The sequence below is a fragment of the Melospiza melodia genome (genome assembly GCF_035770615.1).
Source record: "Melospiza melodia melodia isolate bMelMel2 chromosome 7 unlocalized genomic scaffold, bMelMel2.pri SUPER_7_unloc_2, whole genome shotgun sequence".
Taxonomy (NCBI): domain Eukaryota; kingdom Metazoa; phylum Chordata; class Aves; order Passeriformes; family Passerellidae; genus Melospiza; species Melospiza melodia.
Window position 1 is genome coordinate 366944 of NW_026948498.1, and position 21030 is coordinate 387973.

Consider the following 21030-nt stretch of genomic DNA (forward strand, 5'->3'; position numbering starts at 1 on the left):
TCAGTTTATTTTGAGTACAACGACACTTTTATATGTTTTCAGTAATTTTTCATACTTGTCAATAATTATCCATACTCGTCATTAGTTCATTGGTTTAAAGCAAAAGGTTGTTTTTACACACTCCTCCTACTTTGTGGTTTCTAACACGGGGTTCTTGCTCATTCTCGTTGCTTTTACTTCTCTTTTTTTATATTGCAAAACCTCTTTTCTTCCTTATTTTTGCTGCTGTCCTTGCCCTTTCAACCTTGTCAGCATGATGCAGCATACTTTGCAAACTCCTTATCATGGCGTAAGGCCTAGTTATGTCAAATGAAGCCTACTCATATCAAGCTAACAAGCAGTGCAGCCTACTTATGCTTTTACTCATGCTACACTAACAAGGGGTTTGCTTGTACAACTTCTCCAGGGACCCATGACCCTGTTCATCCAGCCATTCTTCCACAGCCCTTTATTGTTCTTCAGTACAACTTTTTATACCCTTCATCTTACATGCATTGCACCTGTGTGCCCTCTGTACCCTTTTGTAGTTGGTCAGTACACCTCAGCACTCTATGTCTCATTACCTTTAATGCAGTTCACCTGTCCTGCGTGGTTGTCACCCTTAGGGATGAGGCTCAGCCATAGTCCCACTCCCAATTAACACAAACTGTGTGCCTACAATTCCCCTTTTTTTTTCTTTTAAATAAATGCCATGTCTACCATCCCCCTACAGGCCCTTGCAGAAGAAATAGCAAACATGGTACAAGTATCCTTTGTGTAGATTCCACTAACTCCAGAATACATCCATGTGCTGACCTTGATTAATTCCCCAAACTTACATTATCTATCATCAAAAATCCTTTTACCTCCACTTCTAGACTATTGACAATACCAACAGTTGTGATTGATATTGACCCAGGGTCTCTCCTCAGCAGCTCTGGCCTGCTCACAGAAGCTGTGCCTTGAGCTCTGACCCAGTGTGGACAACCTTGCTCCACATTGCCCAGCCCCATCCTGTCTGTCCTCACTGCCCTGGGCCCTGCTGTGCTTGCAGAGCTGGCTGCACCCAGCCTAAGAGGGGTTTTCCCTTTTTGTACTTTTTGCAGCAATCTCAAACTGCTGAGTTTTCCCACTGCAAACAGACACACTGCTCAGGTGTGTGCCAGCCCCAGGTGCCACCAAAGGCACTGCAGAGCTGCCCTGGGCCAGCTGTGAGGGTGGATCATCAGCCCAAGCTGCACTGGGCCCCTGCAAGGGGCTGTGGCCATGGGCACTGCACTGACCCCACTGCTGGGTTTGGCTGCCACGGCCACCGAGAAAAATTAAACTGTCCTTGGAAACACTGGGGAGGACTGGGACATACTGGGCCCTCAGTTTGGGAAGCACGTTGAGACACTTGAGTGCGTCCAGAGAAGAGCAGCCAGGCTGGTGAGGGGCTTGGAACACAAGTCCTTGAGGAATGGCTGAGGGAGTTGGGGTTGTTTATCCTGGAAAAAAGAAGACTCAGAGGTGACCTTATCACTCTCTACAACTTCCTGAAAGGTGGTTGTGGTCAGGTGGAGGTTGGTCTCTTTCTCCAGGGAGCAACTGACATATCAAGAGGTTATCGCTTCAAGTTGTGGCAAGGGAATTATAGGTTGGATATTAGGAAAAAAATTTTCACGGAAAGAATGAGAAAGTACTGGAATGGTGTGGAATGGCCCAAGGAGTTGGTGGAATGGCCCGAGGCGTTGGTGGAATCACCATCCCCGGATGTGTTTAAGAAAAGACTGGATATGGCACTTGATGGCGGGGTTTAGTTGAGGTGTTAGGGTCCAGATTGGATTCAATTATCTTGAAGGTCTCTTCCAACCTCGTGTGATTCTGTGTCTGTCAGACCCTGGGAACTCTCTACAAATCCATTTCCCACAGGGAAGTCTGTACCTGTCAAGTATCTCAGCCAATGGGGAAACACAGAGGGTAGTGTGGATGGGAAAAGAGCATTGAAAAGGAGGCTATGGCCTCAAAAGATTGGAGAGACCCCAGGGTAAACATGGCCTCTCCCTTTATTAGAATAAAGTTACAGGATCCTTTAGTCTCCTTTTTGGACATAAACCTTTGGCATTGTGAAGTTTGCATTACACAGCTGGCTTGAAAAAGGGGCGTCTTTCACAAGTGCCAGTGGCACTGACAGTTGTGATGGAATCATCACTTAACTTACTTTGCAGGGTATTTTATATAAAATAACCAGCTCCTGTTACCAAAACTTCCTGTGTTTCCTTTCCCAGTGTAGCTGTTACCACAGGCTCTGCTGGGAATGAAACCTCTCGTCCCCTTCACAAGTACCCAGCTATTGCCATGAGGGAGTTTGGAGAAGTCCTGGGTTTTAGGTTAGGACACTTCTGCTTTGAATGTCCCTCCTTTTTACAATATGAGCATTGGTTTGTCTCCAGTCTTCCTAATGAAGGTCCAGGAACTGAACTCTTTTCCCTGCCATGAGACCCCCTTCCTCCCTCGGGCAGCAGTCCTTTGCTGATTCCTTTTTCTTCAGCTGGTATTATTTTCTATTAACTCACTTCCAGCTGGTTTTCTTTTGATTTGTATGTACTGCCCATGCAATGTCAAGTAGTTTACCCACATCAAATGCACGTGTTTCCTGGATTTCCTGTAATTGTATTCAAATATTATTAAGGACTATGCTATGTAAAAAAGATGCCTTTTACCTTCCTCTAAATGATCATCGAGATGACTTTCACCTTCCTCCTGAACTTTATTTTGCCTTTATTGCTTTCTTGTCTGTGCCTGCAGCCAGCCTTCTTAGTCCTCTATGCACTGGGCTTTGCAACTGCATTTAAACCTTCTTTTTGTTGATAATCTAAATGCTTACAGCAGATATGTCCCATGCTACAGATATAACAACAGCATTTAATAATTTTCTCTTTATTTTCCTTCTCTAAAGCCTAAACAAACTGAGAAACATTTCTGTATACATCACTTAATGTCATTTTGTTCTTGATGCAAGAATAACATCAGCTGTAGCAGAAGGTTCTTGTCCCACCACCCGTTGCTCACTGTCATCTTCACCAGCCCATCCCATCATTCCAGAGGCTGCTCCATCCCAGGGGATGTCATACATCCACTCAGTGCCTGCTTCATGGCCAGGTGTCTGTAAGGTTGCTTTGACAATGGGTACCATTGTCTCATTAAATTCTTTCATGGGGCACCTGTGCCCATAGCACTCATTTCGAAGCCAAGGACATTGTCCCAGGCAGTGACATGGGACACAGGGTCTGTCTGCAGTCACCCAGCAGTTGTTCTCGCCACCACAGGCACACAGCACTTGCCGTGGTGGGTTTGGGGTATAGTCAGTCTGCCAGGCCTCCCCATACTTGTATTCCAGCCCTCGTGAGCAAACCCCTCCATAGATAGGTTTTTGAACTGGGAAGCAAAAACCTCTTTAATTTGATATTTCTTAGCTCAAATCCTCCCTAAATGAATGTTTCTCAGCTCCCTAAATTAGTGTTTCAGACACCAAAATATCCTTAAATGGGTGTTTCTAAGCACGAAATATCTCTAAATTGCTGTTTCTGAGCTCAAAATATCCCTAAATTGCTTTCTTTGAGACTCGAAGGTCCTTTTTTTTTCCTCCGAGCCAAAAACCTCCCAAAATCAGTATTTTGGAGCCCCAAGGCCCCCAAAATTGTACTTTCTCGGTTCCAAAGCTCCTGAAATCGCCGTTATGGCCCCGAAGCTGCTGAAATAGATTAGATTTCTAAGCATGAAGTTCCCAAAATCAGTGTTCCAGAGCTCTGACACCCCTAACTCAAGCCCTGTGCCCTGTCTGCCAGCAGCCCCTGGGGTTCACTCCCAGCGCTCCCGGGGCATTCCCGGTGCCCTGGGAGGCTCCAGGAGCACGGAGGGGCCGCTGGCTGCGCACATTTCCCACCCCAGCCAAGGAGCCGCCCCCGATCGGGGCATTTTCACTTTCCCTTTCCAGGCTGACAACTGATTTACGAGAAATTAGCGTAAAACCGGGAAAGGAGCTGCAGGGGTAGAGGGAGGAGCCCGTGGGGGCGGGAACAGGAGCGGGCAGGGGGGAGATAAACTCGGGATGAGGAGTCCCCGCTGCTCATACCCCAGCACGGAGCTGCTTCTTCCCAGCCTTGTCCCAGGTAAGTGCCAGCCCCTTGCTCCCTTGTTTCCCCAGGGCTTGCTCCTTCTGCTCCTGAAATTGATGTTTCTCAGTCCAAAAGCTCCTGAAATCGCTGGTTTGGAGCTCCAAAGCTCCCTAAATGGGGACTACAGAGCCCACAGTCGGTTTAAATTGGTTTTTGGAGCCCAAAAGCTCTCTAAATCATTCTTGCTGATCTGAAAATATCCCCAAATCACTCTTCCTGAGTCCCAAAGCTCCTGATATGATTTTTTTCTCAGCCCCGAACTCCCCAAATATGGGTTTACTTGGCCTGCACGTCCCGAAATTGGTCTTTAGGAGCCCCAGTGCTCCCTAAATCAGTATTTCTGAACCGAATGCTGTTTCAGGTCCCGAAAACTCCCCAGGTGGATGTTTCTGAGCCCCAATGCTCCTGAAACGTCCGTATTCTCAGCTGTGAAATTCCCCAAATGCCTATTTTCTGAGGCCAAAAGCATCTTTAAATGGCATTTCTGGGTCCCAAAGTATTCTGAATTGCTGCATTGGGACCCCAAGTCTCTGGACATTGATTTTTCTGAGCCCCAAAGCTCATTAAATGGGTGTTTCTGAACTCCCCCAGTTGCTTTTCCTGACCCCCAAAGCTTTCTGTGACCACTTTTTGAGTACTGCAGTTCCTTAAACATGTGCTTCTAAGCCCAAGAGCTCCCTAAATTGGAATTTTGAGCTGAAAACCTGCCTAGAGGGGACTTTCTGAGCCCAGAAGTTCCCCAAATCAGTGGTTTTGAGCAAAATGCTCCCTAAATTGGTGCTTCTCAACCGCCGTGCTGCCTGAAGTTTGGGTTTGTTCAGAGCCAAAATCTCTCTAAATCAGTGTTTGGGACCCCAAAGCTCTCTAAATCCCTGAGTCTCAAAGCTCCCAAACTGGCAGTTTCTTAGCCCAAATGCTCCTGAATGGGAGTTTCTGAACCCCTGAGAACCCAAAATTGCTTGTTTTTATCTCAGAAGCTGCCTGCATCATTCTTTTGGAGCCACACTCATCCCTAGATGGTTTGGGAGGCTGTGCCTGAGTGCTGGTGGAATGCAGTGGAAGGGGAAAGGCTCTGCCAGAGGATGAGGATGGGAGGTGTGAAGAGCAGCTGGGATACCTGGAGATCCTCAACAGGATGGGCAAAGGGTGAATTGTGTGAGTGAGCAGTGGAGGGTCAGAAAGGGGGGACGCTGCCTTGGCAGCTCAGAAACTCCCTGATTATCAGGGAGAGTGGGCAGAAGAGCTCTGGGGGCAGCCTGGAGGGGTCTCAGGCCAGTGAGCAGGTTCCCATGGGAATGGCAGCTGCCCTGGCATCCATGGCCAGGCAAAGCAAAGGACTCCAGCAGCATGGGGGATCCGGGAGCGATGGCTCAGCAGAGCTGCCTGGCGGGTGAATGGGGGGTGCTCACGGGGAGCTGCTCCTGCCCCACAGGGATGAGCTCCTCAGTGTCAGCCTGGGCTGTCACAGCCGGGAAATAGCGGGGTCCAGGCACCGACGGCCAGGGACTGAGGCCGGCAGCAGAGCACACAGCTCGGGGTGCAGAGGAGAAGGCTTTGATGGGCTGAACCAGCAGCTGCGGAGGGTTCCCACCCCCACGGGCTCCTCCCTCCCCCCCAGCACCTCCTTCCTCCGTTTGACACTGATTTCCCGTAAATGCCTATCAGGAAATCTGCCGAGCTTTCCAGGGCAGCCTCTTCCGAGGGCAGGAATGGCCTCTCCAGGAGGCAGGAGTAAAGCACTGCTCTCCTGAGGCTCTCAGCTGAACTGAGCGAGCTCCAGGTGAAAAGGCAGCGACTGGGAGGTGGAGCACACGGGCCAGCAGCAAAGCAAGGCAGCAGCACCCGCGGCTGTGTGAGCAGGAGCCCAGCCAGGGGAAGAGCTGATCCCTGCCCAACACATTGACACCACACCTGCCCAGCCACAGGGGGCTGTGGCACTCAGGAACCACTGCCCTGGGGTCACTGGGGTGGCAATCCTCCTCCAGCTGTCCTTCAGTCCCGGTGGAATTTCCTAAAGAATATCAGTGTCTGCAACAGCAGAAGCGTGACCCTGCCCAAACAGAGCTGTCTGCAGCAGAGCAATCAGCAATCTGCAGCCGCCCCTCTGGGCAAGGCCAGTGCAATCACTGTTGGCCATGCACAGCAGTGACACCCACTCCTCTCAAGGCTTCCTGGGCAGTGACCGTCCCTGGGCTGGGCCTTGCTGAGGGCCCTCACGTGCTGAGTCCAGTTCTGCCACAGGGGATTGAGTGGGAAAAGCTCCCTGGACCAACCTGGGGCCTTCACTGGGCTTTGCTGAGGCCTGAGGGAGCCCTGCTGCCCTCCAGGGCCCCAGGGCTTTCAGTGTCTTTGCCTCATCAAGGCCCAGTTGTGCTGCAGAGGGTGGGGGACCAGTAAGGAAGGGTTGGAGGGAGACCACAAAGTTAATATTTCATAGAATTCCTATTTAAAGTCGATTGTCCCTTCCTGCCCACAGTCTACGGACACTAACTCAGTTCCTAATTCACTCCTACATAGAGAAAAAATGGTCAATTCAGGCCTTACTTATTTATTTTATGGGTTTTTTGTCTGATAGCAAAAATTGTTACCATGACACTTGCTACACATTAAATGGGAGAAAAGTAAAAAGTAAGTAGCATATTGATTAGGCACAGCCTGGTTGCCATGAATACATTATGGATAATTGTTTGTTTCTTTGATCTTGGCTGATCGGAAAAATTTTTAGTCTGAATATAAAATGAATACTTATTTCATGGAGTGACTAGAACGTATTTTAATTTTTATATTTAATATTATTAGCTCACCTTAGCACCCCAGAAAAAGCATAATGAGATTTCACCACCACTCAGACGATCCTCCTGGATTTAACTCACATGCTGGTAATAATGTTTTATTGCACTCAATGCATAATTCAAAATGTCTAATTTATTGGGCATCTGTTGGCAGACTAGACTCTCTTGGTCTCTGGGCAACAAAGCCATCACTGACAATGTGACAGAGAGAGTTTCTTCCTTTTTTGTTTCTTTTATTTCTTTTTTTTTTTCCATATTTTTTCTGTCTCCTCTTACCCCTGCCCCCCCCCTTTTCTTTTCTTTTTTATTCTCCTCCCTTCTCCTGTCTTTCCCCTTTCCTTTTCTTTTTCCCCCTCAAAGCTTCAGCTTTGGCTCAAGAGTGCAGATCTGGCCCTGCATAAAATAATTCTCCTGTCTAAAGTAGTTGTCAGGGCTCCTTCCAAATATGAGAGACAGAGAGGACAATGTGTCTTTGACTGTGAGAAGTGGTGTGACCCATCCCTGGAAGCACAACCATCTTTCCATGAGCGGTGATCTGAGCTAATGTCTGTGCTCATCAGTGACCAATGGCAGAGGCACATCCAGGACAGCTCCACGTGCACATCATCTACTCATTGTTACTGTTTGAGAAGCCATCACGCTATTGCTCTGCTTTCAGGAGAAAACCCCTCAAACTCTGAGTGTTTTATACCATTTATACGCTTTCCCTCCTTTCAGACCAGAGTAAAAGAGCAAAATGTAGTGGGAGGAGATGGAGCAGTGTTCATTCCTGGGAAATCACCCCTGGCATTTCCTGTCTGATGCCTTCAGTTAGACCTGTGGGACAGCCATGGGCCCTGGGGCTGTGACTTCTCTTGGGTCCCTGCCGGCATTTCTCTATTGCTAATCCTCCCCTCTTTTCCTCACCCAGGTCTATCCTCCCCTTGAACACCAGGAAAGCTTTCTTGACATGCAGCAGCTTTTGGCAAGGGGTCCCTTAATTCAGTCCAGGTCCTTCTCCTTCTCTGGAACATGGCCAAAGTAAACAGAAAGTCCCAAGGAGCAGACAGCATAGGGAAGTGGAGTGCAAGAAAGAGGGAGAGCAGAGCACAGCAGCAAGCTGTGCCCTGAGCAGACCTTTCTCCTCCTGAGCAGTCCCTGTTTCTGCCTTCACCTCATCCCTGCTGCTCTGATGGATGTGCTCAGGAGAGACAGGTGGCTTTGTTGGAAGGGTCAGCAGGGCCCTGCTTTCTGCAGCCAGCTGTGCAGAAGAGGATATTTGGGAAACTTCCCAGTCTGACCCTTCCCAAGGCTCTCTGGCCATCACACTCCAGCCACCAGAGGTGTTCAGTGTTGGGAGGAGCCCCTCCACAGCAGTGGCTGCAGTGCCCCAATGGGCCCTGCTGGACTCCCCACACCCAGCCCCTGTGTCCTCCCTGGTTCCAGCCCAAGTTTCCCGGAGCAGTCTCAGCTGTCTGATTCCATAAAGCCATTTATTCCCAGTGCAGTGCCACAGGAACAGCCTGAGCTGTTCCCCCAGCAAGGGAGCCCCTCAGTTTTATCCCCTCACAGTCTGGATGCCCAAGGCTCGAGTCTGGCTCTTCCTCCCGGGCCCTCAGCTCCTGCTGGGTCTCTCGGTGTCCCTTCCCCAGCGGTGCCACCACTCTTGGTGCCCTTTGTTGGGCTCTGTTGGCCGTTCACGAGCTCTTGTCTTGGGCTCCCAGCTGGAGCTCAGCTTGCATCAGGCACTGCAGCTGCCCCAGCCACCTGCACCAGGTGTGTTCACAGCCAGGAGAGGGGAGAGTGGGAGTGGGGTGGTTTCAGTTTTGTCTTTGTTACCTGGCTTGCTGCTCTATTGGGAATTGCTGAGAAGCAAAGCAATCATCCACAAGTCGTGTCTGGTTTGCCCATGGTAGAGCTGGAGAGGGATGTCCCAGGCTTTATGTGAGCTCTTCAGTTGTATTTTTTCCTCCTGTCCAGTTGAGGAGGGGGAGTGAGAGAAGTTTTGTACAACAGAACTTCTTATTAACTGCATTATCTTCTCCAGTGCTGTGTGCTCACCACAGAGATTTTGACCCTCTTTTCCCTTGCATTGCAGAGTGAATATTGAAAAAAGGACACAGGTAACAAGAAATGAGGACACAGCTAATTTTTTTGCTAAGAATTGTATTACTTGTTTAGACAGTGATGGAAGGAAAAATCAGTAAAATAAAAATTCCTGAGTAGATCAGAGGTTTGAGTAGTATAAGGGACATATGTGTCCCCAAAAAGCTCTGAAATGCACTTTTTAAATCCGTAGGGAAATATTGTAGTGAAGCTTCCTTTATTTTCATTTTTCTTTTTCTTTTTCTTTTCAGGCGAAGCACTGGCTAGAAGAGATGAGCTACTCAAAGCATTCCCAAGGAGACTCAGGTAGGTCCATAAGTAGGAGTGGACTCATGGATCCCATTGCTCTTGTCTGTGGCCATCCTGGGAACCTTTGGGATGGGATGGAATGGGGTGGGATATGTTATCCCTGAGAGAAGTGAGGCCAGTGGAGGTCTCTCCACTGAGCACGTTGCTTGCAGAACCCCTTCCAGAGCCCAGCAGAAGGCCTGGCCTTTGGGCTGGGATCAGTTTGGTCAGAGGGGTGACCTCCTTTGACAAGGGACGTGTCCTACACTAGCAGGGGGTGTTGCTGAGCAGGGCTTTGATGGTCAGTTTGAAATGAATGTGCCAAGGGACAGTGAAGGGGCCTGGGAGGTTCCTCTCCACTCCTGGTGTGAGGCAGAAGAGTCTCACCCACCCTCTCGTGGGTGGCTGAGCTGTGGTGGGACTGAGGCACCTGTGTGGTGCCTGAGTGCTGTGGCAGCTGAGGCATCTCCCTGGCCCAGGAGAGCCTCAGCGGGCCCGAGGGTCAGGAACCCAGTAGCACTGTTGTGGGGCTCCTGGGCCAGCTGTGGGATACTGTGTTCTTTCCCAGAACCTGCTCAGTGCAGTCCTGGAGTTCTCTGGGGAAAGGTCCTTGTTAAATGTCCTTGTTTTCTCTTTGATTTTATTTTCATATGTACCTGATGTCCAGAAACGGCATGGGATACAGCTAAGGAATGGATAGAATGCATAATCAACACAATCAGTAAGTGTGCTGGATCCCATTCCTCTTGTCTGTGGCCATCCTTGTGAACCCTTGGGAAAGGATGGGATGGGGTGGGATGGGATGGGATGGGATGGGTTGGGGTGGGATGGGATCTGTTATCCCTGAGAGAAGTGAGGCCAGTGGAGGTCTCTCCCCTGAGCACGTTGCTTGCAGAACCCCTTCCAGAGCCCAGCAGAAGGCCTGGCCTTTGGGGTGGGGTCAGTTTGGTCAGAGGGGTGACCTTCTTTGACCAGAGACACATCCTACTCTAGCAGGTGTGTAGCGGCATATGTTTAGATGGTGGTTGCTGCTACCTATATCTGTTCCCAATAAGCATCTCCTGTGGAAAGGCCACTTGGGTTAGCATTCAGGCAAAGCAGTCAAGTCCACACACCACACTCACCACCACTAGCTCAGCAAAGAGAGGCAGAAGGGCCTTTTTGTATGGTCAGTTCCAGCGAGATTTATTGTGGCACACTGAAGGGAAACCAGGGGCAAAAAGACCTGGCCCTGTGCTGTGCACACTCTTAAGTATGGGAGGGCATGGGGGTGGTACAAAGGGCAGGGCGAAGGGCATTGGCCTTAAGGGAAGACAGGGCCAGGCACCAGGGGTACCACAACCAATGAGGAAACAGGGAAAGGAGAAACCAGGGGAAGTTGGGACATATGGAGAAGTGGGAAGCATCAGTGTTAAGCAAGAGTCCATGGGGAAGTCCTTTCTGTCCTTCCTTTCCTAGGTGGGGAAAACTCTATGGTAAGTCTCTCCAAGGCAATGCTCTGGGGATTTCCCTGAGGGGGAAGGATTCAGAGGATTCCACAACTCCCCTGTTTTTTCTTACAATGAAGACTTCCCCAATGGACTTCTACAGACACTTAAATAAACAGGGAAATGTGTAAAACGATAAAAACAATTATTACAATCTAACAAATTCCTTTAACAAAAGATGAAACCCATCTCGTCAGCCCTCATTATCAGAAAAGTTCATTGATCCAATCTGAGTTCTTTTTCACCTTTAAGTCTTTTATTTGTTCCCTCAGCTTCTGGATACTTGCATGGGTAGATTTTGAGTATGAAGAAAGGTTGAGGCAGCACATCCTTTCAAAGTCTTGGCGGCCATGTCCATGGGCAAGCAGTAAAAAGTCTATTGCTGCTTGATTTTGCAATGTTGCGTGCAGTCACGTCACTGACTGCAGTGGAGGTAGCGTTTGCCTGCTTACTCTGCCAACACTCTAGGTGAGAAAGCTCACCAAGAGCCTCAGCTGTGTCCCCCCAAGGTAAAAAAGGTGAGACCACGGCTCTCTTTACTTTGTTCCAATTGTAAACTTGGCTGTGGCAATTTTCATCAAATTCAGTATATGATCTCTTTTGGCGTGCCAATTTCTTTTTTTGTTTCCAATTTTGGAGTAAAGTTATGTTTGGGGGGAAGGTAGTGAGCAGGCCAAGGCTGCAGGGACTCCCTTGAAGGTGTGAGGGGATCCTGGCCCATACTTGGTCTCCAGAGATAAGGAACACTCCCCGGAGCAGCACTTTGGGATGGAGTGAGGATGAAGAAAGTGTGGGACTGGTCTAATTGCACCAATTTGGAGGGGTATAATTTTTACTAAATGGGGTTGCATCTTCCCTGTGGGTAGACTTAATAAGTTCAAGGTAGGTCAAGTGTTGGTCGGGAGGTTGATACTGAAATTGGACACAGTAATGAGCTTTAGAGGACCCCGACCGCTCTAATTCTTGGGGTTCCTCTGGTGCTCGAGGTAGGGTCTGGGTCCACCCATTGGGTTCTTATCTGTATATGGGTTTTCATTTGTTGCTAAAGGAGCCCCTACCAGGCACATCGACAGGGGTTTGTCCACGCTACCCATGGACAGGCATAGATTGTCTTGCTGTAAAGTCTTGGCTAGTGTGACCCAGATGTTCTGACTGGGCTAAAGGACAATCCACGCACCAGCTGATGGAAAGGCAAGCAGCATCCAAAATCCTGTCTGGAATAGTTAGGGATTCCCTGCTGCCAGAAACATGGAAGGATGCTTGGGGGTGATGAGTTGATCTGTGAGTTTGAAAAAATGGATTTTCAGACTTATATAATTTTAACAGTCCCTCAAATCTTCTCTTCTTATCCCCTCAGTTTTCACTGAGTAGAAAAGGGGTGGGAAAACAAGAGGGGGTAACAGTGCAACAAACTCAAGAGAGTAAAACCAGCTAAAGAGGGGTAACAGTGCAAAAAAAAAAAAAAAAAGAGCAAATAAAATGCAACAGAGAGTCTTATGATTGTCTGGAGCAGTGGAGAGTCATCTTCCTCTGTGACAAACATCTGCGTTTACAGTCTTTTTCCTTCTTCTCCTCCACACCTACCGAGCTTGATCTCTATGCTGTTTCTGGAGTTCCAGGGAAGTGTCTCTGGGAGCTGCACTTGGCGATTCGATGAACAGCATGACATTCTTGCTGGGAGTCCACCTTGGGCCAGATTCTGTGGACACACAAGCATAGCTTCTGCCCCAAGTTACTAATGGGAATGGGCCCATTATTCACTTAGATTTGGGGTCTTTGGTCAGCACAGGGGGTTTCTCTGTGAGCTGAGCTCAAGGCCCTTTGAGACGCGCTGGACAATGGAGGGGTTTGGCTCCATGAATGAATTATTAGGAAAACTGATGACATAAAGAGCCTTACATAATCTTTCTACATTTGGTAGTGTTTCAACTCCCCTATGCTGCTGATGAAGGACTCTCTCGAGTGTACAGTGAGCCCTGTCTACAACAGATTGCCCCGTTGGGGAATGGGATATGCCAGTAGTGTGTTTCACCCACCATTGATCTAAGAATTTTTGGAAATTTTTGGAGGGGTAAGCAGGACCATTATATGTTTTGATGGCTTGCAGAATGCCTAGGATGGAGGACACTAGAAGAAAATGTTTGATAACATCTATGGCCTTTTCTCCTGTGTGGGCAGATGCGAATATAGCCCTGGAGAATGTATCTATGGACACATGAATATATTCCTGTCTCCCAGAGGGTGCATGGTGTGTAATATCTGTTTGCAACAATTGTAAACTTTTGAGGCCTCGGGGGTTGATCCCAGCCCCCATGGAAGGCAAAACAAATTCCTGGCAGCTGGGGCAGGAGCCCACAATTGCTCTCACCTGTTCCCTTGTGGTTTTAAACATAGGGAGCAGGGCTGGTGCATTTTGGTGAAAAAATGAGTGGCTCAGTTTAGCCTGATTAAAAATGTGTGGTAGGGTGGTCTGCTCTGCCATGGCTAAGATATCTGCTCTCCAATTGCCTTCTGTAATCAGTCCTGGGGAATTAGTGTGTGACCTCATATGCCTAATGTGATATGGTTGCTCTCAGTGGGAGAGGAGGTATGTTAACTTTGAAAGCAAGCTGTATAAATCTGGATTTGGCACTTCCTTCAACAAGGAATGTTCTGCTCTTTCAGCTATTCCAGCAACATAAGCCGAATCAGTAACCAGATTCAAGGGTTGTTTGATCTTCTCAAAGATTCTGAGAACGACTGCTAATTCTGCAATTAGTGGGGATCCCTGAACAATCTGAACATCAGACTCCCACTCGTGAGTGTCAGAATTTTTCCGAGTAATGATTTATGGGATTTTCTGGAGCCATCAGTAAAAGGAGTACAACTCTTTAATGATTTTGGGACCAAATTAAAACAATCATTATATAGTTTATATTTCTGTAGGCAGATACAGATTTGACCTGGGTAGCTGTCAAGAGCAAACTGGAGGTGTTCATTTGTCTGGAGCAAAGCTTCCAGTTCACCTGATGTCACTGGATGGTAAATGTATTGAACTCACACCCTGCTAGGGTTTTGAGGCATGATCTGGCTTTTACAATGAGCTGAGCCATGAGCTCCTGGGGTGTAGTGATTGTTTTAATCTTATGTGATTGGTGTGATCGGAACATGCACTTTGTGATTAAAAGCTGATCCTTCAGAGTGGGGTCCCACTGGAAAATGAGCCCATGAAACTTGGGTGACTTACCCAAGATGACAAATTGATGAGGCAGGGTAGGGTCAGCACGGTGGGCTTGTCTCGTGGACTATGCCTCTGATACCTTTTGGATCACTACCAGGGCTTCCAGTGTGATTGTTTGTGGTGAGTCGAGGTCATTACAGCCTCTCAGGAGTTTGAAAAGGGGTGCAAGGTCCTCAGCAGTGGACAAACCCATTTGATGCTCCCACATAGCTGATGAAAGTGCCTCAGGGTTCTCAGGTTGTCCATGATGGTGAGCTGCAGGGGTACGATGGTGCTTTTGCTGATCCACAGTCCTAGGTAGGTCCATGGGCAGGTGTGCGGAATCATTTCTGTAGCAATTTCAAATCCTGCTCTTTCAATGGCTTGAATAGTCTTTTTGAGAACAGTCTCTAAATAGTAGTCAGTCTCTGTGCATATTAAAATATCATCCATAGAGTGAAAAATTATGGCATCAGGAAGATTTTCTTGAATGGGCGAGAGAATGCAACCAACAAGCATTTGACAGATAGCTGGTGAACTTTACAGTGTTTAGGGAAGAGCTTCCCATTGATAGCTGTTGAGAGGGGCTTGTCTATTAATTGATGGCATGGAAAATGCAAATCTTTGGGGCATCTCTGGGATGGAGGGGGATGTTAAAAAAGCAATCTCTTATATCAATGACTGCCAATTCTCAATCTCTCAGGAGCATTGAGGGTGAGGGTAGGCCGGGTTGCAGAGGGCCTATGTCTTCAATTACCTCATTGACTTTCCTGAGGTCTTGCAGGAGCCTCCACTTGTCTTTGACTGGTTTACAAATGACAAAGACAGGGGTGTTCCAAAGGTTAATGGATGGTACTATGTGGCCTTTGGAAAACTGCTCCTGCACGAGGAATTCAAGCGCCTTTCACTTTACTTCTGAAAGGGGCCACTGATCAACCCACACTGGTTCATCAGTTTTCCATGTGAGCAGTGTGGCAGGGCGCTCCACAGTGGCCCCAGCTCGAAATCCTGTTGTCATGGTTTGACACTAGTGCAATGCCAGTGCCCCCATGAAAACACACTCTCCCTGATGTCTGCTGTGAGATGTGACCAGGAATAAGCAAAGCAGGCTCTTGCTTAGAAATAAAGAAAACAAAACTTTATTAACTACACTACAACTATATATAAAAAGGAACACACACAGGAAAATGAAAACCTTGCAAATACATTTCCTCCTCCTCCCCACTAGACTTCCAATACGTCCATCCATCCCCAAAAATCACCAGCTCTTGTTCCAGCACCACCCTTTAGACAATCAATCCTCAGTTCATCAAGAAGAAAGAAGTCCTTCTTGTGCCATGGTGACATCTTCCTTTCATGTCCAGTGCTCTCACCACTGAACACGGACCAGAGCTGCTTCTAGGGTCATCTTTTAAGGATGCTTTGTCCCATTCCAAAAAGGGCACAGTGTCTCCTTTGGGACACCTGTCCCCCCCCCAAATTATTCCCTCGGGGACTGAGGGACATCAACACTGAACCCTCTTGGTTCCAGGGCATTGCCCCCGCTGGATGCAGTCTCTGTATCACAAAGAAACATGGTTCTGTCCATGGCTAGACAAAAAGAATCCAGCATAAAAGCCACTCCATCATCCTCCATCATCTTTTCCCACCCACAGTTCTTCTCTATTCTTTTCACATCTCTCCCTTGCTCAGACCTTCAGCACTTGCCCATTTCCTTCTTCGCCTTCCACTCTTGTCTCTCTTCTAGGAAGGGTTTAAAAGCTCCTACAAGTGGCCAGACTCCTTCTCGGTACACCCGGTGCACCCCCCCCACCCCACCTTCTCCACAGGCCGGGCTGTGCTGGCAGCACATGATATCAAATTTCAAGGTAACAGTCCAGTCCCAGACATCGTCTCTGTCTGTCTCTCTCTCTCTGTCTGTCTCTGTCTGTCTGTCTCTCCCTCCATCTCCCGAAGGCCCGGCCTACCTCACGGCCGCATGGCTTCCCCTCCCCCCCGCCCCGAGCCGGCCGCTGGGACGGGGTTTCCGGCAGGAAACCCAAGAGAGCTTCCCAGGGGAGAGCTCTGCTTTTAACCCCTGTGTTCTCAGAGGCATATCCAATGCGCCAGTGGCCAAACCAGTTGCCAATATTCAAATCTGAGCACCCATTGGTGTGACTACAACACCCCAGAAAACCTACTTCCTGTCAAACCACATCACCTGTGGTGGTGAGGGGATTTCTAGCCTTGCTCCCCACTGAGACAATAGGTCTCTGCTCCATAAGGTAAAAGGTACCCTTACCACAAAAGGTCTTACTGTGGCCACCTGACCCTCAGGTCCTTCAATAAGAATTGTCTGTTTGCTCCGCATAGAGGTGGCAGCTCCTCCAGTCCCAGAGATGTCTCGATTGGCTGGCACCAGTTCCCAGTCCTGTGGCCATCGGAGTGGGCAATGTTGGTCACGTCCTTTCTGGTATCTGCTGCACCTGTAAGATAAACTTTGTCCCCTTTGTTAAACAAGCCACACTCTATCAGATGTCTATCTTGGCCCACAATCTCTGCCCAAAAAACTTTGGGTTTTTTTGGCATAATGTCAGTTCATTTGAGTATGAGGAAACCTTGGACTATTGGTGTGCCCTTAGATAAATACCAAGGTGGGTCTACAAATGAGACGGTCACAGTAATTTCATCCCTTGGTCCCACAGTTTGGACTTCTGGAAGTACTTGTAAACTGGTCTGTTAATGGAATCCCCTGTGATTAAAATGTCCCTTGCTCCATCAGAAGGTCCAAATTTACCAGTTGGAATTCGGTAGCTTGCCTCATCCTCAAACTGGATGGAAAGGGCCCTTACCAGCGAGCGTGCGGTGTGTTCTTGCCTGAATGTATTAGTAGGTCTCGGAGAGTTGGTTCTCTTTCTTGTTGTCACAGTCCCTTGGTGCCTTGACTTTCTGGGGTGGTGGGGAAGAGGGACAGAACACCTTGGCATTTGGTGTCATTGCACAGGGTCACCCTGCACTTTGCTGGAAGTTTTCCTGGTGTTGCTATTGAGACAGCTGATGCTGATCTGCTTGTGGTACTGAAACTAGGGACGGTGTTTAGAATGTTCTTTAAAGTCTAAGCGTGCAGCCGAGGGAACCACCAGTGGAGGGATGTCTCTGCCAAAATCTTTGTCACATTCCACCTTGAGGTGGCCTTGTTCCCTACACTTATAACATCTCATATTTTGTCTATTTTGTGCCAGAAAGACTTCAGCTGCTCGTTTGCTGGCTGCCAGGGCTGCCATATGTTCTGTAGTTGTGGGACGGGTACAGGCTTCCACCATTTGCTGAATGGTGGATTCGGGGTCTGGAGAGAGTGCTCTTATAATTTTTTTTGCATTCCTCGTTCACATTGGACACTGCTAGTTTACTGAGCAGCTCTTCTCTAGCCCTTGGGCAGTTGACTTGTTTATCAATAATATCTTTTAGTCTGTCTGTGAATTCAATAAATGTCTCACCAATGCTGTGACAAATGTCAGTGAAACTTTGTTGTGGGATGGTACCATCCCATGTTTAGAATAAAGCATTCTGGGCAGCATTTTTAACGTCCTCTAGAACAGCTGGGGGTAGATTTAGGCCTCGGTCTTGTGGATTTTCATATGGTCCTTCCCCATTCAAGTGCTCTACTGTAAAATGAGCTCACCCATCCTCAGTTTTGTAAATTTTTATTAATGCTTTTACTTATTTTTTCCAAATTGATTCCCACAGAAGAAGCTCTGTAGGTGATAGGAGGAGGGGCATAACATAACGAAGATCATGGGCGACAAGCACATGAGCTGAGAAAGTTACTTGTAATACATATTTAAAATATGGAGATTTATGTCCCTGATCTTTAGATGCTTTGCATAGTTCTTTAAATTTCTTTTATGGAATAGATTCCCATTTGGGCAATCTCCCTCTTTTGTATATAGCTGGGGCTGCTAGGACTTAGTTTTTGAGCAAAATCTCAATTACTGTCCAAAGCTACTTCTCTTTGGACTTTTGCCCTTGATCCTTAAATTCACTGTCTGAATCTGAGGTATCACTGTCCTCTGAAGAGGAAATAGATGTGCTAGCATGCACACAGGAACACCAGCTGGGGAGCAATCAGTGTTTGGAGTCTTTGGTCTTTAAACTAGATGTTTTTTTATTAGCTTCCTTCCTAGTGAGGGGTGGGGATTCAGAGGATTCCACACAGGGGGTGTTGCTGAGCAGGGCTTTGAGGGTCAGGCTGAAATGAATGTGCCAAGGGACAGTGAAGGGACCTGGGAGATTCCTCTCCACTCCTGGTGTGAGGCAGAAGAGTCTCACCCACCCTCTCGTGGGTGGCTGTGCTCTGGTGGGACTGGGTCACCTGTGTGGTGCCTGAGTGCTGTGGCAGCTGAGGCAGCTCCCTGGCCCAGGAGAGCCTCAGTGGGCCTCAGGGTCAGGAGCCCCCCAGCACTGTTGTGGGGCTCCTGGGCCAGCTGTGGGATACTGTGTTCTTTCCCAGAACCTGCTCAGTGCAGCCCTGGAGTTCCTTGGGGAAAGGCCCTTGTTAAATGTCCTGGTTTTCTTTTTGATTTTTATTTTCATATATACCTGATGTCCAGAAACAGCATGGGATACAGCTAAGGAATAGATAGAAATTATATTCAAGGGATCAAGTAAGTGTGCTGGATCCTATTCCTCTTGTCTGTGGCCATCCTTGTGAACCCTTGGGAGATGGGAGGGGATGGGATGGGATGTGTTATCCCTGAGAGAAGTGAGGCCAGTGGAGGTCTCTCCCCTGAGCATGTTGCCTGCAGAACCCTTTCCAGAGCCCAGCAGAAGGCCTGGCCTTTGGGCTGGGATCAGTTTGGTCAGAAGGATGACCTTCTTTGACCAGGGACACATCCTACTCTAGCAAGGGGTGTTCCTGGCAATTGGTAACAATTTCAAGACATAGCACATCCCTTCTGGGATTTCCTTTCCTTTCTTTGAACAGGAAAGGAGAAATCTAACCCTGGGTTTAGCAACAGGGACCAAAGGGAGAAGCCTTTCTCTGCAGGTGAGTGCCGGTCCTTGCCCACTCTACCTGTAAACTGAACCCTGCCAAACAGGAAGGAGATCCAGAGGTGAGGGCCTGGTGCAGTCAGATCAAGCAGTCCCACCTGTCCATAAATTCCCATTTCTAAAGGCCCCCAGCCAGTCCTTTGTTACATACCCATCCCCATGCAGCTGCCCAGGACCCTGGGATCTCAGGATGCAGATGTCTCTGCAGTGGGCTTTTCCCAGCAGAGACCAGCACAGCCTGACCCCTGCTGGATCCCACCCCCTGGATTCTAAGGCCAGTTGTTCTCCTGCCCCTGCCCTTTCTAGCTGGGATGCTGTCAGAGGAATATCATTCCCTCAAGGTACACTTGGAATTTAGCATGGCCTGGGCTCTCCCCCATGTCCAGGCCTTTGGGCAGTGAGGAGGCCTTGGGGTTCCTCCCAGTATTCCTCACCAGCAGCACTGGAGCTCCAAACCCATGTTTAGAAGGGCTCTAAGTGGTGCCAAGACTCCTTTCAACAGAGAAAGTTAGAGAGAAAGTCTCCATGTCAGGAAGAAAACTGGGGCTACAGTAGGGAGGCCAAGGTTTCTTCCCACACCAAACTCGTGTTGGAATAGGATTTGAAAGTCAGGATCGTGGTATGTGGTGCCCACAGGTGCATCAGCCTATGAATTCCACATCTCTGTTTTTCAGGGATGAGTGAATTCATTTCCAAGGCTGCTGAGTTAGAAAGGATGATCTAAGAAAAAGAGGTCTGGAGAAAACAAATTGATAAACAGGCAGGACATGAGGGAACTAAGTCTGAGCTTTTTGTTTGTCCTCTGAATAAAGAAATTCGGCAAAAAAAAGAATCTGTTTCTGAATTGCACCTTGAGCACAGTGGCTAATTCCTCTGAAGTGATTATTTCTCCAGAGAGTGGAAGAAAAAACCAACCTACAGAAAGATCTAAGAAAAGACTCTCAAGAAGAGACTTTAGAAAAGAGGATATGAGCATCCTCAGAGAGAATGGGTGGACTCCCACTCAAGGGAGAAATGTCAGTTTCCCACTAACACCAGTCATTTCATACAGGAAAGAGGGAGAGGGAGAAGATCAACAAGCCCTGGAATCCGAAGTGGACAAGGCATTCCAGGACCTCAACAATAAAATGGAAGCTCTGCATGAAGATTTCAAAGAATTACAGGAGATCAGAGCAGAGCTGTAGAAGATCCCACGTGAGCAGGGCCATTGCCAAACAGACTTTCATCCATCTGAAGGCAAAAGCTGCTCTACAGGCTAACCACCATGTGAGCTCCTCCTGCTCAGCTCCTTAGAGGGGATGGGGAGGGACAGTCCTTCAATGGGGAGCAGCAGAGAGGGTAAATCAGAGCCTTTGGGCCTGCTTGTGTCAGATAGCTGGTCTCCTGCTCAAGGAGGAAACACCAGTGACCCTGTGACCTTGTTCTTTCATCTCAGGAAACAAAGAGCAGGGAATTGCAAGGGTCCTGAAGTCCATGTTGAATATGAACCTTCAGCAGCTCTCCCAAGGAATTCAAACTCTGGCAGAAGATGTAGAGGAATGGCCAGCAGCCATAAAGCATGAGCTTAGGCTTCTCAGAGCATACCTGGAGATGAACAAAGGTGAGCACGGCCATTGCCAAGCAGACCTTCATCCATCTGAGGACAAATGCTGCTCTACAGGCCATCAATCCTGTGAGCTCCTTCTGCTCAGCTCCTCAGAGGGGATGGGGAGGGACAGCCCTTCCATGGGGAGCAGCTTCTGTGACCCATGGCACTGACACACCTCCATGCTGAAGTGTTCTCTGCAGGTGCAGGTGGTCTGAGTCCCTCTTCTGTCCCTCAGGTTTGCATGGGGTGTGTGCTGGGAGTTCTCTCACTGCCTGATGCTGGCTAAGGGTCCCCCCTTGAAGTCCTGTCCCCATCTCTCTCCCTTCTCCCCCTGCCCTCCTGCTGCTGCCCCACTCCTGGTCCCACACTGGGGCACACGTGAGCTCAGCCTTGTTTCCCTGTGGATGCTCAGCAGGGAAAGGAG

At 48.5% G+C, this 21030-nt stretch overlaps 1 long non-coding RNA gene across 3 annotated transcripts; it reads left to right on the plus strand.

Annotated features, from left to right (window-relative positions):
* The first annotated feature begins 4032 nt into the window (after positions 1 to 4032).
* Positions 4033 to 20602, plus strand: LOC134432914 (uncharacterized). Of its 3 annotated transcripts, XR_010031431.1 has the most exons (5): positions 4033 to 4130; positions 9265 to 9319; positions 9969 to 10022; positions 20070 to 20284; positions 20454 to 20602. It is a non-coding gene; the product is annotated as an uncharacterized LOC134432914 (long non-coding RNA). The 3 variants fall into 3 exon arrangements; XR_010031430.1 differs by lacking the exon at positions 20070 to 20284; XR_010031432.1 differs by lacking the exons at positions 20070 to 20284; positions 20454 to 20602 and adding an exon at positions 10760 to 11287.
* The last annotated feature ends 428 nt before the right edge of the window (positions 20603 to 21030 follow it).